The 22,230-nt window shown below is 40.6% G+C and overlaps 1 protein-coding gene across 2 annotated transcripts in view; it reads left to right on the forward strand.

Annotated features, from left to right (window-relative positions):
• The window catches only part of SEC22A (SEC22 homolog A, vesicle trafficking protein), a 594,497-nt gene that overhangs the window by 159,047 nt on the left and 413,220 nt on the right, over positions 1-22,230 (forward strand). The gene's annotated exons all lie outside the window — the stretch shown is intronic.

Here is a 22,230-nt window from a genome sequence, read left to right on the forward strand (position 1 = left end):
TATGGTTCACTAAAGTTATTTTAAATTATGACTCTTTGGATTTCAGAATTTTTTTAGGGAAGGGACACACAAAGATTGAGCCAAAAGTTTATGTGCAGACTATCTTGTCTTCTTCCATATGGGTTCATTAGTAACTTTCTGACACTGTTTTTGCCTGTTGAGGTGTGTGTATAATGTACATATGTACATATATACATATGTGACATCCCCACTTTGGGCTGGTAATCAAGGAGCCTGAATCCTCACCACTGGCACTGGAGAGGGATGTTCACTTGGAACAAAAATGGATACACCAGTATTTCTAGATGTAGCTGTCTGGATCAAGCACAGTTTTCCTTAAGAGCACACAGGGAACACACTCAGTCCAGGGTCTGAGTTTCCCTCTCTGTCCAGATCCCCAGTAAGACTTCCCACTGGCACAGCTGTAGGGTTGAGTCCTCAGCCAAGTGTCCAAGCCAAGTCCACCATCACCCTCTCTGTGAAACTAGTGCTTTGTGTCCCTCTTCTAAGTAGCAGACACAAGCACACTTTGAGATTTGATTTTCTCCTACACACACACCTGGGGAAGGCTGGCACAGATTACTAGCTATCCTCCCTTCTGCCTAGACTGTAAGATAGTTACACTGCCACCAGACACCCCAAAGCTAGCTACTCTAAGGTTGTTGCAAGGGTACCCAATTTTACAGAGTGAAATTAATATTAATACAAATGGCCACAGTGTCACCAAGAGATACAAGTCTCAAAGGTTAAAATATTCTCTAAAGAACCAGCCACAATGAACATTTCAAATATATTTAAAAATAAACAATAAAAGAACATGAAAATACTAAATATCTAGTTACAATAAAAACAGAATTTCAGTCACAGGAAATATTAAAATAAACACAAATACAAATGAATAGATTCACACAGATACAGAAAAACAGTACTTGACTAATCTCGTTATATTTTACTGACTGATCTAAAGAATTACTATTCCCTGGTCACTTTCTAGAGCAAAACAAGATGAAGTACGTGAGGGGTTCTTCCTTTTCAGGTTACAGAAACAGACTGCTCTGAGACTTCAGCCTCACCTAGTATTACACATTATATCTGATGTTGTCAATCTTCATTCTGTCCTCAATAAGTAGGTTCGGATCACATCTGACTTGGCCGATGCTAAAGCTTACAGCCACCAAATCCCTCGAGCTTCTCTGTTACCCACAGTGCACCTACCCAATTTCCTCAGATCTTGTTTGTCTCTTCTAGCTATCGGACATGGTCTACCAATCTCTCTCAAGCTGTATTAAATAAGTAAAATTTATCTGTTTTTTCTGTTAAATTGCTGTCCATTCCCAGCATTCATGATACTGCTACAGCTCCTTTTACTGCAAAAAAATACAACTCTGTGAAACCTAAAAGATATCTGACCAAACTCAATTATATGTATGTTTCACCACATAAATGTTATTTTGAAAGCTGTATTTTATGATAATCCTTAACTTGCTAAATACAAATGCCTGAGCCAGCAGCAGGGATTTTTTTCTCTGTTTCTTCCTCCTCCAGTATAATTACAGTAGCTTGCACATGGTACTGGATTATAGTTTTTCCTCTAGTCCATATAGTAATTTGATTGGTTACCAGGCATTGTTTGAATTTTATATCTTCCCTATAAACTCCCTTCCCAACTTAAATACATGTTGTTTCACTTTTCCCATCATTGTATTTAACCGTAGCCCTCTTACTGCATAAATGTATTTAGGCTCCCAGCTGCCCATACCAAGGCAGTCTCATTAATATCTAAAATAACAAGTGCTATAGCTTAATGGACAAATGAATTTACTAGTAAGCAAATAATTGTTCAGAGCAGTTGATTGTTTCTATTTGCACATACCTGGAATGTGGTACTTCCCACTCCATTTGCCCTTCACTATGCTCAGGCTCCCTTCTCACCCCTGCCTCCATTCCCACCCACCCCCAGGCTCATGACCTTTATACCTAACTAGCCACTCCCCTAACCCTCACTCTCACATCCTCCTCCTTTCTATATAGCCACTCCTCTTCTCAGTCTCTTCAGTCCACATCACTGTCTACATTAATTTCACATCACCTCGCTCACACAATAACCACATTATATAATCTCTTCAAGCTAGTACCCCCTATCTAATCCCCCCACTCTAACCACAGCCTACACAAAGTATAGCCACACCTAAATCCCTACTCACTCCTGTAAAGATACCTACTAAAAATTCACAATACATCAACACTTTGAGCAAAATGTGGCCCCTAATCTTTTAACCTCCTACCACTACACTAGCAACTCAAAATTTCAGACTAAACCCCTACCTGCCCTACCCATTCACAAGACAAACCAGCCTTTTCAGTAATATCTCCTTCTATATATAACATCACAAATCTTGACCTTGCCACATTCAAAGTAACCCCACACCAACTATACAACTACATTTCCTCAAATTATAACACATCTATAATCAAATGCCTAAAAAATATAACCAAATAGCATTCCAAATCATACTTGGTGGAGACATGCACCCAAACCCTAGCCCTACAAACAGTAACACCCCCCCCTCGCTACCAAACAAATAACATTCTAAACTCCACCAGGAAATCAACAGATCTCCTTATACTCAACATAAAGATAAGGAGCATACTGAACAAAATCCCAGAGGTACACGCTACCCTGGCCCTCTACTTCCCCGACATAGTCCTTCTCACAGAGAACTGGCTAAAACCACTAAACAATAATAACAACTTTGTTCCACCTGGTTACAATGTTCTTGCACAAGACTGAATATCCAAAAGAGGCAGAGGCATTGCTCTCCTCTTCAAAAACAACACGACCATTGAATTGTTAGCCAACAAACAACCCAAGTTCAATAATGCAGAAACTATGTTCACTAAGCTAAACAATCAACTCAAAAACAACTTACATGTAATTGATACCTATATACCCCCTCCAGCAATAACATTAACACAGTAGAATCCATTCAAGACTGGGCATCCCAAAAATTTCCCCAAGAAACAATTGTACTAGTTGACGTTTATATCTAATGGTTCTCCTATAACTCACTCCACCCCACTGACCACATTAACCTACAGGGTTTCACTCAACTAATCAAAACCATAACACGGGTAGATAAAGAATCAAAAAAGGAGTCCATACTAGACTGGATCCTTACTAACAGACCACCTCAATCCTACCTCTCAGGCTCCCTCCTAGACACCCTCAGCGACCACTTTCCCACCTTTATAATTAGACACCATGTGAACCTATTACAGTCCTCCACCCTCCAACAAGTCCGGTACACAAAGAATTTCAAAACCCATGATTTCATATCTGCACTTAATCAATGCAACTGGAGACCACTCTCATCTCTCCCCCTGGAAAGTGCCGTAGACTACTTCAGTAACACTTTCCTAAACATTCTAAATCATCTTGCCCCTATCAGAACTGTCAGACCAGAGATACCCATCTACTGCTAAAACAAAAAGATAAACCATGGGGCTTATGGCATCAAAATAAAACTCAAACTAATAGGCATACCAGGAACTAAGGAACAAAGCCAAAAAACAAATTAGCACAGACAAAAAGAACCACTATATAGGCATTCAAACCAAACACAAAAATAACTTGCAAAAATTCTGGGCTGCCATTAATAAAATCCTGCAACCAGGAAAGACAAGTACTCCCATCTCCACTACCATCAATAATATTGCCAGCCAATTCAGTGAGCACTCAATCCTAGTCCTCACCAATATTAGTTTTCCCACTTCACATCAAAAGCTATCTTCTGTACCCGCAGACCACAACCTCTTCTTACAGCCTGTCCCAACTAGCACAATATATAAATACCTAAATAGGCTTAAACCCACAACCTTGGCTGCTGACAGATTACCTGCAGAATATCTAAAGATCACAACCAAAGCCACCTCTTACCCATTCTCCATGCTCATTAACCGCTCTTCATCAAAACAATACATTCCTTCTCTGTGTAACATTTTGCATATAATACCACTCTACAAAGGAGGTAATTCTGTGGAACTAATTACTGTCCAATTGCCATTTTATCCCCATTATTTAAAATTCTCGAAAAAGGTATACATTCCTAAATAATGCCCTATTTCCTCACTAATAAACAGCTAACCAATACGCAGCACAGATTCCGCCCAATCACAGTACTACCACAGCCCTTATTAGCTTTACCAACACAGTAAACCAGCATAGTTACAATGGTAACCTAGTATCTACTGTATTCCTAGATCTATCCAAGGCCTTTGATACTGTCTGTCATGCCAAACTTCTTTCTGGTCTTTCAGAACCTGATCTCAGCTGCTGCACACTAGCATGGTTTCAGAACTATCTAACCAAGCGCCAACAAGCAGTAAAATGACAAAACTCCTCATCTCCCCTCCTATCTGTCACACTAGGGGTCTCCCAAGGATCCATTCTTGGATCTCCTCTTTTCAACATATTCACCAACCAACTCAACAAACTACCTGGCATGCCATTCTAGTCCAGTACGCTGATCACTCCACTCTAATCTGCTCCGTCACATCACTCCCTCAACTCCAGGAATTGAAACACAAGTCATTTACTGTCATTGAAAACTGGTTAGCCAACTCTCAACTAATACTTAACCCCAGTAAAACACAGCTAATGATATTCTATTCCACTAGAGTCTTAGACCCCATACCACCATTCACAATATTCTGAGCTAATAACACCCCTATCACACCTGTCCAACAGTCCAAACTTCTAGGGGTTATCATAGATCACATGAAATTCAATATGCACATTGTACAGACAATAAAGTCCATAAAAAACTCAGAACCCTATATAGATGCAAAAAGTACCTCACCAATTACAGTAAAGCCACCATTGCAAAAACCCATGTACTGTCCATACTCCTCTATGCTTCCGCCATACTCATCAACCTATACAAAGCAGGTTTGCCACTGACTCACCCTTCAGGACACATCACTGTATAGGAATCAAGCAACTATCCTGGCAAGAATTACCCAATCTGCTTCACATATAACCAGCTTATAGTAGCCGACCAAATTCTATATTATCCCGACAGAGTCCTGCTTTTCAAGGTCTAGTTAATATCTACTCTAACACACTCCTATTAAGATCCACCAATAAAGCACTGGCTGACATAGGCGAAAGCAACAATAGCTCTGGGGGCTCCTTGTTTTCCATTTCTTTTACAAAAGCATGGAATACTGTCCCCGTAGATATTAGGACCACTAAAAACAAAAATAATGTCAAAAAAACTCCTCTAGTCCTATTTACATAGTTCTTGGTTATGTAATTGTTCTGACCCTGGATAGCTTCACTTAATTAGATCATGTCATACTTTAACTCTCTATTAAAGCTTGCAACAATTCCTTTCTCTACTCTTAATCAGTCAATGTGTGTTTACTGTACTAACCAAATGATTGAATAAAATGTCCTTTCAACTGTACTGTTTATTGTAACACACTGTGTTCCTTATAGTATATTTACTTTTTGCTCCTTTCTTGGCCTTGAAACTGTCCCTTATTAACTTTTTGACTCTGTACTGTATTTTATTAACATGTATATTGTATTTAATGTATTGTGTACTAATCTTTGTGGAGCTTTCTAAACAGGCCTCTTCTAAAAATGGGATCCATGGCCAGTCGGACTTTCCTGGTAAACAAATGTAAAATAAATAAATAAATATTTTTCAGTGTTTTGTGACTAATATTTCGTCGTAAACCTTTCATACCATTACTGGTATTCCCATGCTGCTCTTCTCCAAACTAATACTTTTTGTGTTATAGTTATAAGTTTTTATATTTGTTGCTGCTACCCTTGTTCCTTTCCCTTTCATACTTGGTACACTTAGATACTATTGTTAGTATCACCTTTCCCTTATGACTCTGTTTTAGTCTCTCTTTAAACCATTGTGTGTATCCCCCCTTTTTTTCTTCTTCCTGTCCTAAAAAAAGGGGAAAAAAAAACTTTGCTTGTTGTAGTGGATTGTCCTTTTCTGCTAGTATCTCTCTGTTATTTTCTCCAATTAGATGCTGCATGATGGCTGACAAACCTGTGAGTTTTAAAAAGTGCTCAAAGTGCAGGAATAATTGCCACTTTCGAATGCACACACACTGTGTGTACTGATTGGGCCCTCTATATTTACAAGAGGACTGCTTTATTTGCCCCGGATTTAATCCAGGAATTCTTACTGAATGCAAAAATAAATGGATTCTGAAAGGCCTAATTCCATCCTCTTTAAGGGAAGCCATATCCCAGTCTCCAAAGTCAAAGCCTTATACTTCATCAAAGTCTTCATTGGACTCTTCTTGGAAGAGAAGTTCAAAAGAACTGGTCTCAATCCCAGGTCAGAAGAAACAGAGTACAGGACCCAACTTCTTCCTCAGATCTTAATATGTCCAAGCAAAACATTACGGACTCTATATTGGCTACGTTGGACCAAAAGACCTCAAAACCTTCGGATTCTATCTTACTGGGTCAGACAGAACTCTCGGAAACTATGTATTGTCCTTGGACCAGATGTTGTCCATCAGTGGACCCAGTTCCTGACCAACTTCTATCACCATTTTTGAACAACATCCTCCTCCATTTACTCTACCTGTTCCTCTAGAAGCCTCACAGAAGATGATGAGAGAGTGGTGAGGAAGATCCCCTTGCTGGAAGAGGGGCAGATTGGTTTCTCTTGGTGCCTACCCCTCTGGATCAGCATACCTGACTAACCACCACACCCATCCCAGCAAGTTCCTCCTCTAACACTTTATGTTGCTTTAGAGTCACAGGATCCCAGCCTTCTGGATCTGTTGGTCTCGGATCTGAGGATCATTGTATCCTTGGGTCTGACATCATCTCTGAAACCACTGATCGATTCAGATCTGGAGAGCTCTCGGAGCTGATGCCTGTCTGCCTGATCCAAGGGGCAGCATTTGAATCTAAAGTTTTTGGAGCCATCTCTATTCCTCAGAGCCTCAGAAATGGACAGTTCAACTCTGGTTTCCTCCTCAGGGGTGGTGCCAATGAATTGGAGAGAGGAGATGATTCGGAAATGTGCTCCCTCGGATCACAGCCTCTCTCTGCCTCCTTCAAGCTCTACTTTGAGGCTGCAAAGAGAGTGTTCTCTGGCTCAGCAGACCTGACAGAGCCTTCCCCCTCGGATCATCGATATTCAAAGATGATGTCTCAGCATCTAGAGCCATACCACCCTTCTCCACAGGGGTATCCAGTACTGAAGCCTCAGGTTCCCTCCCAGAGAATTTTGATTGGCTTTTCCAAGACTCCCCCAGAGCATCCCACTGAGGAAGTACCCAAGAAGAGAACATGCAAGAGGAAGCACCTAGACTCTCCATAGGAGTCCATCACCAAAGACATGGATTTCGATGAGAAGGAAGGGTCCCAGTTGTCATCTCCTGAAGATATCTCCTTTGGAGACCTTCAAATTCACATCCCACCAAACTTTAGAGAGAAATGTTATTTCCAATACAGACATCCTAGAAATCCTTAAACAGAGAGGTGGCTGCACTCCCTCCCACCCTATGCCAGAAGAATCTGTTCTCCTTGAGGCTTTCGGTGCAGAACCGTCTACTTCTTGGGTGACTTTACCCACTGACAAGCTCATTGACATGATCTCTAGATGAACATGGAAGGAACTAGACTCAATAGAACCCATATGTCTGAGACCAGGCAGGATAATGACACCACCTGCGGACAGGCAGTTTTGGGCAAAAGGGGTTCCAGTTGATGCCATGGTTGTTGTGACAGCCACAAAGAAGGAACTAGCCAGTGATCGTTGCACTGTCCACCCCCCCCCCCCCCACAGGTAATCACAGGTGATGGACAGACTGGGGAAGCATGTCTTTGCTTCAGTGAACTTTGCTTACGGTCGCTGATTTGTTTGGCACACTTTATCAGACTTCAGAGAGATTTGACCAGGGAATTATCAAATACTGTCTCAGGTGCCATTTTTGCAGAGGTTCAAGGCTCAGTAACTTCTCATTTTTCAGCCCTACAGTCTATAGCCATTAGCTCTATGAGTTTAGTTTCCAGTGTACAGGTTCTGGCATTTCCAGGAGGAGACATACTTAGATCCATTTGTGTGATTTTTACGGATCCATTTAAGTCCAATTTCGTCAATGCCCCCTTTGACAAAACTGCTCTTTTTGGCCCCAATGTACAGGAAACACTGTCAAGGTGTGAGAAGGATGAGAAGACCTTGTCTGCCATGGGCATATGTTTTTCAGCTCCCCCAAAGATCCTTTTGCATGAATCAGTATAGTGATTGGAAAATGTGGTTCAAAAAGTCCCAAGGTCCTTTCCATGACACAGGTGAAGGAGGTTCCCCCAGGGGTAGGGGGACTTCAATGGACGTCATCGCCCTCATGGTAGAGGTGGCTCGCAAAACCAGGGTTCACAAGAATCTTTCTTTGATGAACCCTATCAGTGCTTCTGAACAGTGGCCCAACTGCCCACCCTTGGAAACAGTCAGGGGACAGTTATCCCTGCACCAGAGAGCCTGGTTAGACTTATCAAAAGATACTTGGGTGCAGAGGATCGTATCCAGAGGTTATATAATATAATTTTTCATACAACCACCAATTCCAAGAAAAATCCCTGATGTTCCACCCAGTCAGAGGGATCAAGCAGCAATTCACATTCAAAAGGTGCTAGAAAAAAAAAGTCATCCAAGAGGTTCCACCAGACCAGATAGGATCTGGAACTTACTCAAGGTTCTTTTTAGTGCCAAAGAAAACGGGACTGGAGACCAGTTTTGGATCTCACAACAAATCTAAACAAATCTGTTCCCTGGGCCAAGTTCCAGATGGTCACGGCTCAGTCCATTCTCCCATTTTAGGCAAGGGCAACTGGATGTGCTCGATAGACCTTCAGGACACTTGTCATCACATAAAAATGAAGAGGTCATCCAGAAAGTACGTACGCTTCAGCTGGGACATAGTCAATACCAGTTCAGAGAGCTGCTCTTTGGACTCACCACAGCCCCCATGGTGTTCACCAAATGCATGGCAATAGTAGCAGCATACCTCAGACTTCAGGGATTCTTTTGTGTTTCCATATATGGACAACTGGCTCATTGCCGCTCTGACCAGCCATCACTCACACACGCATGGGATCAGGTTCACCACACTTGCACTCTCCTAGGAGTAACCATAAACTACAGCAAATCACATCTTCAACCAACTCAGACATTGGAATTTATTGGAGCACTTCTTAATACAAAGACTGCCATTGCTTCTCTTCCTCCACACTAAGTTCAGACAATAAGTTCACCGGTCAAGAAGGTTGTAGAGAACACCTCAGTTTCAGTCCGCATAGTTCTCCAAATTCTAGGCCTCATGGTGGCAGCAATAACCTTAGTCCCATTGGCCAGGATTTACATGTAGATATTTCAGTGGATGCTGGCTACTCAGTGGTCAATCTTCCATCAGTTAGTGTCATACCAGATAAGAATTACCTACACTTACAAAAGAGATCTGTATTGGTAGATCTGCATTGGTGGATTCTATCCGGCCAATTGCTCCATGGCTGTTCCTTCATTCCCCAACAGCCCAAGGCTATAGTGATCACAGATGCTTCCCAGGTAGGGTGGGGGGCATTATCTGGGGAAGACAGTTTAGGGTACTCGGTCCCCCGAAGAGGCTAATATTTATATAAATGTCCTAGAAATGAGAGGAGGAGTGCTCTTGTTGTTGCCAGCATTTCAAGATGTTCTCCCCTCTGGGATGATTGCAATTCAAGTGAACAACATGTTTGTCTGGTACATCAATAAACAAGGAGGAACCAAATCTTACCCATTGTATTGAGAAGCTGTCAAGGTCTGGCAGTGAGCGATCTCTTCCGACTGCTTTCTTTTAGTAATGCACATTCCGGGGAGATCCAACTTGATTGCACCTGCTCAGTTTCTCCACATTCTTCTTCCACATGAGTGGTCCCTCAATGAGAAAGTGGCGGACAAGATTTTCTGTCAGTGGGCCAGCCATGCTGCTATCTTTTTGCCTCTCCCCTAAACAAGTTCAGAAAATACTTTGCTGTGATTCACAGTGGGATGCTCTACTTCAAGACTGGCCCCCTGTTCTCCTTTATGCCTTCCCACCAACCCCATTGATTCCAAAATTTCTGCAGAAAGATGCCAAGTTGAAGAACACAGTAGTTCTCATTGCCCCTATTGGCCTCAACAAATTTGGTTTCCCTTCCTATGGCCACACGTGGTTCAACCACCATGAAACTTAGATCTGACTCCGGACCTCTTGTCTCACCCGAAGGGCATGTCACAACCTGACATAACAAACCTCAAGCTTACTGCTTGGCTTCTCGAGTTCCCTTAGTAGCCAGACAGTCAGTGCTCTCATCACTTGTCCGACGTATAAGTTTATCATCCCATAAATCCTTGACAAAAGGAACATATTCCAGTAAATGGAAACAATTTGCCCTTTGGGCTCAGCAACACAATCTTGACCCCTTTCCAGCTCCTGTCAATTACATTTTAGATTTCTTTGCACAACTGTTTCAAAATGATGCTAGTTTTTCAACTGTAAAAGTTTAACTCACAGCAGTTTCAAATTACTATACAGGCTTTAATGGCTCATCCATAGCTTCTCACAAATTGAGCAAGGCCTTCTTCTAAAGCCTCCTTTTAAAGACCCTACTTTTCCATGGGATTAAAACTTGATGCTTTGGTCTCTCACACAACCTCCCTTTGAACCAGCAGCTACATGTGACCATAAATATCTTAAATGGAAGACAGTTCTCTTAGTTGCCATTACTTCTGCATGAAGAATTTCTGAGATCCAAGCATTATCTTCTGAACCTCTATACTTGTTTTTCCATAATGATAGAGTGACCTTAGATACCATTCCTTCTTTTCTTCCAAATGTGGTGTCACAATCCAACATCAATAGGGCTATCAATCTGTTTTTTTCCCCAAGTTTAACAACTAAGGAGAATATATCTTACATTTACTGGAAGTTCATAGGCAGTCGTGATTCTGTTTATATAGAAAATCAGGAAAGCTGACCAACTGTTTATTTCTTTCACTGAACCAACATTGTTACCCTATTAAAGTTGTTGACAAATTGCATTTTCTTTGTCTCTGCTAAATTGTGCATTTCTCTTACACATTCCTTGAAAGCTCACTGCACTAGATCCATGGCTACTTCCACAGTTTTTCAATCTAGAATGTCTGTGGGTGATATTTGAAAAGCAGCAACTTGGGCTACTCCCCATACCTTTGTCACTCATTACAAGTTGGATCTGGTCTCCAGAGGTAGGGTGTAATTTGGTTCTATGGTGTCCAGGAATATCTTTCTGTGAGTCCACCCTGGACACGGGTAGCTAGGGATGCTGTCCCACTTGTTGACGATAGAATGAAGATTGACAACATCCGATAAAGAAGTTATATACTTACCATAACGTTCCATCTGTGTTTCTGATCTTTATTCTTCACCTCCCCTCCCACCATCTCCCATCCTATGGCTTCTGGAGGATCGAATATTTACATGATTGCTCTCTCTCTCTCTCTCTCTATACATATATATATATATATATATATATATATATATATATATATATATATATATATATAAAATTTACTTTTATATGACTTCTGCAAATGGCTTTTTCCATAACTCTCTTAATCATCGTATGCCAATCTAGCAGCAAACAAGATCTGAAGTAATTGGGTAGGTGCATTGTATAAGGGAGAAGTTCGAGAGATTTGGTGGCTGCGAGCTTCACAATCCACCGAGATGGATCGAATCTGAACCCACTTGCTGAGGAAGAATGAAGATCTACTATACAGATGGAACATTATAAGTATGTAACTTCTGTTTTTACTGATGGATTACAGAATGACGTAACATACATCTGATCATCTGACTTGGTTTCCATGCCACCCCCTAGGCTAAAAGTTGTCCGGATTTAGCACATATGTGTCAATAATACACACACACACACACACACACACACACACACACACACACACACACACACACACACACACGCGCGCACACCCTTGCTAAGATCTGCTGCAGCTCCTGGAAGTCATAAAACACCTTCAAACCTCCAGCCTTCCAGAGTAGCAATTAGTTCAACAACAAAAGTAGTTAAGACAAGGATAAAGGTGTGGTTCTAATAGGTGAACTGTATGTAAAAAATAATAAAAAAATACTGGACTACCACAGCAAGGCAAAGCTTTGTATTAAAACAACAAAAAACTAAAAATGTAAGCACTTTCGCAATATACACATCGTTTCATCAGACTAATGGTTACAAAAAAGAAGAGCAATTTATATCCTAAGAGAGCCAATCAGCTGCTAGACCTGAAATCACTGGCAGAAAGCTCTTAAGACTTAAAAACATAAAAATCAAACAAATGAAATATAAAACAAATAAAGAGGCAATTAGTTATAAGTCAGAGAAAGTTAGAACCATGTGTAGATTGTTGTAAGCAACAACTTTTTTATTTTCAATGAGAAAATCTATCATCAGAAAAAAGGTGTTGCCATGGGAACTAAAATGGCTCCCGTATATACCAACATAATGTTATCGCTTGGAAAGTGGACAGTTATTAACTTGGAAGGTTTCAAACAAGGCCAGCTTTATAAGTGTTTTATTGATGATATATTTTTCTATGGTTAGGTTCCCACTCAGATCTTGATGCTTTCATTAATGGTATCAGGGGAGCATCTCTTTCCTTGATTTTACTATTTCAGGCATTGGTCAAGAAGTTCATTTTTTAGACATTACTCTGTCTATTGATGTGTTTACATGACTGTTTTTGCTCCACTATTTATTGTAAAGACACCTTCTGAAACAATTACCTGGATTTCAACAGTCAACATCCCACCTTTATGAAAAAGAATATTGTAAAAGGCCAATATGTACGCATCAGCAGACTTGTCAGTGAAGACAGCATGTTTTTTAGAGAGTGTGAAATTCTCAAAGGGCTTTTTTTTTTTTTTTTTATAGAAAGAAACTACCCTACAGATTTCATCTACTCTTGCTTTGAACATGTTTCTAGTTGCAGGCATTCTTGCAACCAACCCACTTTAAAGTATGGGTTTACTAACATCCGCAAAAATCAGGGCAATGATGGTTCTCATTTTCTACTACCAATCTCTTCAGATTCCAACAACATTAGACAATGTATCACCACAAACTGGAGCATTATTAATGTTAACCAATAATTTTACAGAGCTTTGGATCCCACCTACGTATTTTGTTTTAAAAAAACTATGTTGTTTAAATTTTTATTTGAATCTGAGAAAAAATGGTACAATTTGTCGATTCCTAATAATGCAGGCTTGTTCTCATGTGGCCATTGTACTTGCTGTAAATACATTTTGGTGGGAGATCAGCTGTTTCTGTCAGCACAGTTTTACCGTAAAGTTTAAAGCATTAAATTGTACTTCCGCTTGTGTTGTTTACATTGCAATTTGCTCATACTGTGGATCGTTGTACATTCGGAAGACTATTTGTAAGCTTAGTGACAGAATAAATGAACACTGCAGAGCGATTAGAATCTCCAACTTTAAAAATGCTTTAGCCAAGCATAGCTCTGTTTGTTCCCAGTTTTCATGTTTTTATTTTTCTGTTCTCGAGAAAGGTGTTGTGCCTTTTTGTGACAGTAATAACTTGCTTGAGGTTAAGGAACTACAGTGGCAAGTCATGCTGCATGCTGACATGCCCCCAGGACTGAATAGTAATTTAAACATAAAATGTTTACTCAAATGGAATAGATAGCTCATGACATCCATATTGTGGGCAGAGCTTTCTCTGTTGTATTTTAGACTGTTTACTGTTGAATTTTCACTCACTCATATTTGAGTGCTGAAATATTTCTAATATGTATCAAGGGTGTATTCATACATCTTTTTGTTTTACTATGTCTTAACTTTTATGTACAAATGTTTAATGCCTTATGTCTTAATACTTTGTACTTAAAATGTTTTTACTATTTGTATAGAATGGTAAAATGTAATAGCAGAATGTATTGTTCTTTAACATTGTGTATGGAGCTTTTCTCCCTAGGCCTCCACTGAAAAAAGGCCTTGTGCCCAGTTGGATTTAGCCAGTAAGCAAATAAAATAAATATAAATAATAAATAAAATTCTTAGCTGTAATCACCTTCTGCAGAGATCTTTTTAGCACAGGAAAATAACATCTGTCATGGTCTCCACTTCTTCCCTATGTATATGCTAGGAGTTGATGGCCTAGATAACATATCGTTTTAATGCTGAGTAGTAAGCCAGCTTTTGACCTGTCTAATTAAACCTTCATCAACAGACTGTTTTGTTTCTTCCTCACTTTCAGTCAGTAGAGAGTAGCATTGTCTACCCATCTGGGATTTTAGTATTTCTCCAAGCAACTTTGATTCCATCATCTGACTAATCTAACCATGTATTCTTCATAATGTGTTAATCATATTGTATTAATACGTAAGTTGACAACATACAGCCTTGCTGTACTCCTTTCTCAGTCTTGAACCAGTCAGTTATTCTGTATTTAGTTCAGTTGTAGTTCTGCACACAAATTCCTCAGGAGGCACATAAGGTGAGTGAGTATCTCCATTTCTGTATGGACATGCTGCAATTTAAGGTCCACACAATCAAAGATTTTAGAGTAGTTAATAAAGCAGAATTAAGTATTTTTCTGAAACAGTCTAGTTTTTCCCATTATTTAGTGAATATTGGCAATTTGAACTGTGGTACCCTTGCTCCATTTAAACCCAGCTTGGTCATGTGGCAGTTCTTAGTCTTTATATTGCAAGTGTAGCTTGCAGGCTGTTGAGCATTGCCTTCCAAGCATATGAAAAAAGTGCAGCTTTCTGATAATTCATCACTCTTTATCACTGCCCATTTTTGGGATGGGAGTACTAATTGACCTTTTTCAATGTAATGGCCACTATCATAGTTTTTTAGTTTGCTGGAAATGTCCAAGCAGCACTGTAACAACCAGGGCCGGTGATAGCATTTTGGGGGCCCCCAGCAAATGTCAAGTTGGGGGGCCCCTAGGCACTTCAGTATAAGTATCATCCTGTCAATGTCACACCTCCTAAGAAACTTTTTAGTTTGTACTGTAAACCTTTATGAGTAGTACGCACAGACAGACCATAGTTACAAGCTGTTACATTACAACAGGCCGATATACCACACTTTGTTGACCTGTCTAACAAAGGGGCACTTACAGTTACTGGCATTTAGTTGCAACAAAGATACATTACAACAACTATATGTGCAGGTCTGGACTTAAATGAAGTGATGATTAGGCCTACTGTTTCAACACCTCCCGCACATCCTCCAGTCCTCTCCTCTAATCCCCCCCCCTTTTGGGCTCCCCATACCATGCACATTACTTTTTTCTTCCTTTTCTTACATTTTGCCTTACTCTCAGCTTTTTCAAGAAGCCATAACTTTCTATATGCTCTGAACTGCATTGTAAAGTTTTTTTTTTCTTTTTACACAAAGTTTTCATCCAATAATGGCTTGAACACAAATTATTATTAAGGAAAGAAATTCACTGTTGCTGTTCAGTTTTAGTTTTCTTTGCATCCTTTCAGCGCACTTTTCCTGACCAAGACAGCACAGTAATAACCATTTAGGAAATAACTCAATTGAGCTGGTGCCCCCAAAGCCATAAGGGTTATATATGTGCCCTGGGATGCATTATAGAGGATTTTCTCAGCATTATACTCCAATGGTGGCCTAAACAAAAATCATGCAAAAGAAAAGAATTTCAGTCTTATTTTTTTCTTTCAAGGAAGACATAAGTTGTGCCCAAGGCTTAACGTTAAAAGCTGACAAAATAGTAACTCACAATAAACTAACAAGCCAGTTGTGGGACTACGTAGGTATTATCTGGGAATATTGCCTCCTTCCCTAACCCCCCCCAACAAAACACAGCCACTGCCTTTACATCCCTCTGGTGTTAGACTAGGATGAAAGCAAAGGTTTAAATTACCTCAGCCATATATTTCAAGTGATTGCTGATATATGTATACATAGTATGCTTCCTCACCCCTAACCCTCAAAGTCAGCCCCATGTATATGTGCCTGATGTGTGATTGTGAGAATGATTTCTGTAATATATTCTAAATTGTTGCTCTTAGACAGTACACCACCCCTATACAAGCTATAGTAACCTTCTTTTTACATTTCTGAGGTCTGTGAGAAAAATAAATAAACAATGACCACACTGTCCTCAGCTCAACACAAGCTATAATGACTTCATGTGCACACCTCTAAGGTTTGATTGTGATGAAAATTAAAATTGTAATAACCACACAATCCCAGGGCCCTCATAACCTACAGCAACTTTCTGTACACACACATTTGAGTAGGGCTCGTTTTAGAATGGGTGTGGTTGAAACCAGAGGCTATAATTAGCTTTATACTAAAAGGGTCATATCTCAGCATTGTTCAGGTTAAACAGCTCAGTCAGAAAACTGATACATTTTTGTCTTCATTTTTCTTCAACCAGCAATAGCTTTTGTGGGGGTCCCCACAGAGTCGAGGATAATTAAGGGAGCCCCCAGTATCCATTTATACAGTCTGGTGAGTGAGGGCCACCAGACTCCAAGAAGATCTAAGTGTCTGAATGTTCTGTGATATATCTTGTGTCTTACTTTTGAAATGTAATTACTTGTTAAGTACATGTTTTACTGATACCCAGAAGAATAATGTCTGTGTCCTGGCATTACTGGGTACATGCACAGACAAAAATCAGTGATATTTTTTACACACACACAAGCATAAGCCACAGCAGTCCTAGTTTTGTGGTTAATTCAGGAAATAGCAATACATTGTTTAACACTGGTACTGCCACACCAGATCAGTAACTGCTGTTTAGCAGTTGTCAAATAGCAGCAGGGGTAAGTCACTTATTTCCCTCATTGAGGAGTAATGCATACTGTCACTGTCCCCGATTTCACAGACCTTCCCTGATTTTGTTCATACTTTTGCTTTCTCCTTGGTAAAAAGTTTGATTTGCTGGTAAATCATTCAAGATTACAAACAGTCAATCAATCCAGACATCTGAGTTTTATAATTATTGTCCAAAAATACGTGTTGATGCAAAAGGTGTTATTCTACTAACTTTTTAAGTGCATTAGAGTAATATTTAAAATGTAGTCCTGATTCTGAGCCTTTATTCTATTATTTTTGGGATTGCACTGAATTCTTAAGCAAAGAAATTGAGCTATACTATCTGGTGTTCTGCTTGTATTTATAAAACTCCCTGAAAGAGAAAACCATCCCTGGTGATCAGAAGTATCAGCTCTTCGTAAAATCCAAAATTTGCACTGAGATAAGTCACTCTGCGCTGCTGATCTCTCTAGTCCTTACCTTGCTCATGTTCATTATCAACTTTATCCTAACAGGGTCATATCACAGCCCTGTACAGAGTAAAGAACATAATTAGTAAATTAATACTTTTTCCCCCTCGTTTTTCCTCAACCAGCAGCAGCTTTTATGGGGCCCTCCACACAGTCAAGGATGATTAAGGGGGGCCCCCTGCAGCCACGGGTATAGCAGGGACTTAAAACTGGCTATGTAGTTAGTTTTAGTGGAGAAAATGTCCAACAGCAGGATTTAAGTAAGACATGGGCACTATGTCAGTAGTAAAATATTTAATGAATTCTGATGCCTGTTACTTGACAAAACACTGTTACTACACCCAGAAATATCTTTGAATTTTAAAGGAGGTAAAAATAAAAGTTTTTATCCATGTGGTTTATTAAGTATACAGTAATGCTGTACTAGCTTTTGTTGCTTTGACAGGCATGTAACAAAATATCAGGATAAGATAACTTGCTGTGGTTGGGGGCCCCCAGGGAACAGGGGACCCCCAGCGACCACAGGGTTCGCTGGTGCCTAAAGCCGGCTATGGTAACAACATTATTTTGCATGATTTTAAGCAGGTCAGGTGTAATTCCATCACTTTCTGTGGTTTAATTAGGAAGACTTTCTACGACTGATTTAACTTCACTCTTTGCATGTCTGGTCATTGATAAGAGAACATATCATTATATGTTTCAGTAATTCTAGGGTCCTTCTTATACAGTCCCTCCCATCCTTAGTTTTTCCTAATATTTGCCCCCACAGCCTTCCCAACAGCCAACGCACACAAACACTCTCTCTCTCTTTATATATATGTATATATATATATATATATATATATATATATATATATATGTGTGTGTGTGTGTGTGTGTGTGTGTGTGTGTGTGTATATATATATATATATATATATCTATATTTATATCTGTGTTTCTTCGTGTGTGCATGTATGTATATGTGCGTATATATATATATATATATATATATATATATATATATATATATATATATGTCTGTAAAATTATGTATGTGTGTGTGTGTGTAGTCCAAATACAGGCTTTGCTGTATTCTGGACTTTTGGAAAGTTCCTGTGTTTCCCATTTCCTTTCTTGGATAAAAAGAGGCTTTTTTGTTCACCAGTGGGAGTGGGGAGCTTAGAGCAGCCTATCTATCCCTGGAGGAGTGTTCCCAACACAAGAATCTGGTAGTCTATTGACCGTTTTGGGCCAATTTCTAGCTCTTTCAAGTCCCCCGGTATAAAACCAGCTTTGACGCGGTTTTTGTGCTTGTTACTACTCAGCCAAACTCCTTGTGGTCCTGCAGAGTGGTGCTAGCAGCAGAGAGGCTAAAAGAGTGACTGCTTACCTGATAAAAGTGTTTTTTTCCTGCTACTACCTGGGCGACTGTCCGATCTATCTAAATAGCAAGTATTTCTGCTACTCGACACCAGAAGTCTAAACCTCAAGATGCACGCACTCGAAACTCTCCTTAGCATGGAAAACATCGATATCTGTGCAGTAACAGAAACCTGGTTCAAGGCTCCAGAGAGCACCCCAGCACTACCAGGTTATACCTCATACCATGCTTTTCGGCCCCAAAACTTGGACCGAACCACAAAAGGAGGGGGAGTATCAATATTCATCAAGGATACCCACACCTCCAGGTTGGTGGCACAGCACGAAGCATCGGAGACTATCCATGTGCAACTAACAGTGGGTAAAACTGCCTTCCAGTTTATAGCCTGCTACAGACCACCCTCCCAAACCCAGGAACCCCACTCGGCCTTCCTGAGAACACTGGAAAATATGAAGGTCTCTCCAAACACCATTATATTGGGTGACTTCAACTACCCAAACATGGACTCCAACACCCTAGCCCAAAGGTTCCTAGAATTTATAAACTCAAATCCTATGGAACAACTTGTGACCACTCCCACAAGAGGGGAAAACATACTGGACCTGATCATCACCAACATGGGGACTCTATGCTCCAGACCAGAAGTGTATCCCTCACTGGTAAGATCAGACCATAAATTAATCTTACTGGATATCCACATCCCGACCCCACCCCCTGCCCAGAAAACCACAGTGAAAAACTTCTCTAAAGCAAACTTCACACTACTCAAAACCGAGGTGGAATCCTTCAAAGCCCCCAGGCCTGTGGAAAATACGGCCCAGACCATAGAATCCTTTATAAACGCATTCTATGAACACCTTCAGGAATGCATGGATCATGCAATCCCAAATAAAACTAAGACCCAATCCCCCAAAGGCAGGCGTCCTGTCTGGTGGACCCCAGCCATAAACAAACTATACAATAGAAGAAGGAGGTTACTACACGATAGAGCAAAATCCCAAAAAAGGGAAGGCATCTCTGATCAGTATTAGCAAAAAACTACGGGCACTCATAAAATCATCTAAGGCCAGCTTCGGGAGAAAAACTGCACAGGACACTAAAGATATTCACAAAGCTTTCTTTAGTTACGTTAGGAACCTGGGTGGAAATTCCCAGGTATGCTCAGAATTAGTCCAAAATGACAAAAAATACACTGAACCCACAGACATTGCCAACATCCTGGCCGACAGGTTCAGCGCAAACTTCTCCCCCCACTCCCCACCAAAAGAGCAAATATCTACTCCAGCAGAGTGCTGCCCCCCTGACATCTCAGATGCTCAGGTAAAAACTGCCCTCTCCAAAGCAAAAAACACAGCATCAATGGGACCAGACGGTGTCCAGGGCTGCGTCCTACATGAACTCCAAGATGAACTGAACCCAAACATAAAGCTACTGTTCAACCTCAGCCTTACTACAGGATATGTACCCAAAGAGTGGCGTACAGCAACAGTGGTCCCTCTCCACAAAGGTGGTGCCTCAACGGATCCTGGAAACTATCGTCCCATAAGCCTGACTAGCTTGGTCTGCAAAGCTATGGAAAGGATCATCATGGAACTCATAAATAAAGATATTGGGGACCTACAGACACTAGATCCTACCCAGTTAGACTTTGTTAAGGGCAGATCCTGCCTCTTAAACCTGGTCGATTTCTTTGAAACAGTCACCAAGGCCATTGACGAGGGGAAGGTGGTCCACACAGCCTACCTAGACCTCGCAAAAGCCTTCGATACAATACCCCACTTGGGCATCATAGATAAGCTATCCAGCTTAAATATAAACCCCTATATCACTAGATGGGTTGCAAACTGGCTCAAGGACAGAACCCACATGGTTAGAATTGCTGGAGCCATGTCAGACTCCAAACCAGTTACAAGTGGCATCCCACAAGGCTCACTACTTGGACCTCTCTTGTTTGGTATATATTTCTCGGAGGTACAGGCCAACACAGAAGGACTGTGGCTGACCAAGATCGCAGATGACTGCGAACTGGGCGCCATAATCAACTCTCCAGCTGACACAAGCATCCTCCAAAAGGGTCTCATGGAAACAGACAACTGGTGCCAGAGCCATGGCCTCAAGCTAAACACCAAAACATGTATAGTCATCCCCTTTGGCAAAAACAAAGTGCCCACAAATTACCACATAGGTGGTAATCCATTAAGTACGGAAGAAGTAATTAGGGACCTGGGGACACAAGTTGATAGCAATCTCTCATTTGACAACCATGTGGCCAACATGGTTAGAAGAACATTCTATATAGCCCACCTAATCATGCAGGGATTCACATCTAGATCAGGGGAGGTAATTGTGCCTCTTTACTCATCCCTCATCTGGCCCATAATTGAGTACAATGCCCCTTTTGGGATGTACCTTACCAGACACCTGCAGCAACTGGAAAGACCCCAAAAGTACCTCACCAAGAGGATGAAAGGGCTCAAACAGATGCCATATGCTGCCCGGTTAAAGAAACTCCAGCTCTTCTTGGTTGCATACCGCCTGCTTAGAGGCGATCTGTGCCTGACGTATAAAGCCATGTCCAACCCAGAATTAATGGACATGCTGCACCTCAGAAAATCCAAATCCCATCGAGCTACGCGCTTGAGGGACTTGAGCCTCAGCACAGAAATAAATAGGACATGCTGGAGGGACAGATTCATAACCCAGAGGCTCCCTTCACTCTGGAATAAAATCCCAGTCCAAGTTATGCAGAGTCCCTCACTGACTCTCTTCAAGAGGAATCTTGATGAGTGGATGGGAGATCGCAGATTTACCCCGGGTATCACTTCTGTGCCACTGTTAGACAGAGTCACAGGAAACTAAACCTCGAAAAAGGGCGTAGTAAAGGCTTATAAATGCCCTAGGGCAGATAGCCTAGTATGAACCTGTGAACCTATAGAGAGAGAGAGAGATTAGATATAGATATATAGAAATATGTATATAATTATGTATGTATATATATTTTTATATATATATATATATATATATATATATATATATATATATATGTATATACAGCTTAGCAAAGCTCCTCGTGGTGCCCTGCAGAGTCCTACAAGCAGCCGAGAGACAGAGAGAGACTTTGGAAGTGTTTAAGTATTGATTCTTTCTTGATGTATTCCTGAAACGCTAATTCCGCCGAAAACGCGGTTATTCAGTGCTTCTGTGGAACCCTACTGATATCTGCATCGCTTACTGTACTTAAAATTCATTGTTGCACTTTAAAAAGGTACTGTTTGTTATTTTTGCTTGTATATCTGTAACATAGTTGTAGGCTGCACACTCAAGTGTGCTAGTTTCCTCTGTGTATTTAGTTATTTAAGTTGCTGCATTTCTGTTATCTGTGGAAAAAGAAAAAAATACAAAAAAATAATCTCCCTGCTTTCCCGCCTTTCTGTACTAGTCTAGTCTGGTTTTCAGGCTTTGCTGAATCCAGGACTGTGGTTAAGGTTCCTGTGTTGCCCATATCATACT

This window comes from Protopterus annectens, chromosome 6.part0 (genome assembly GCF_019279795.1).
Source record: "Protopterus annectens isolate FY-2018-M chromosome 6.part0, PAN1.0, whole genome shotgun sequence".
Taxonomy (NCBI): Eukaryota; Metazoa; Chordata; order Ceratodontiformes; family Protopteridae; genus Protopterus; species Protopterus annectens.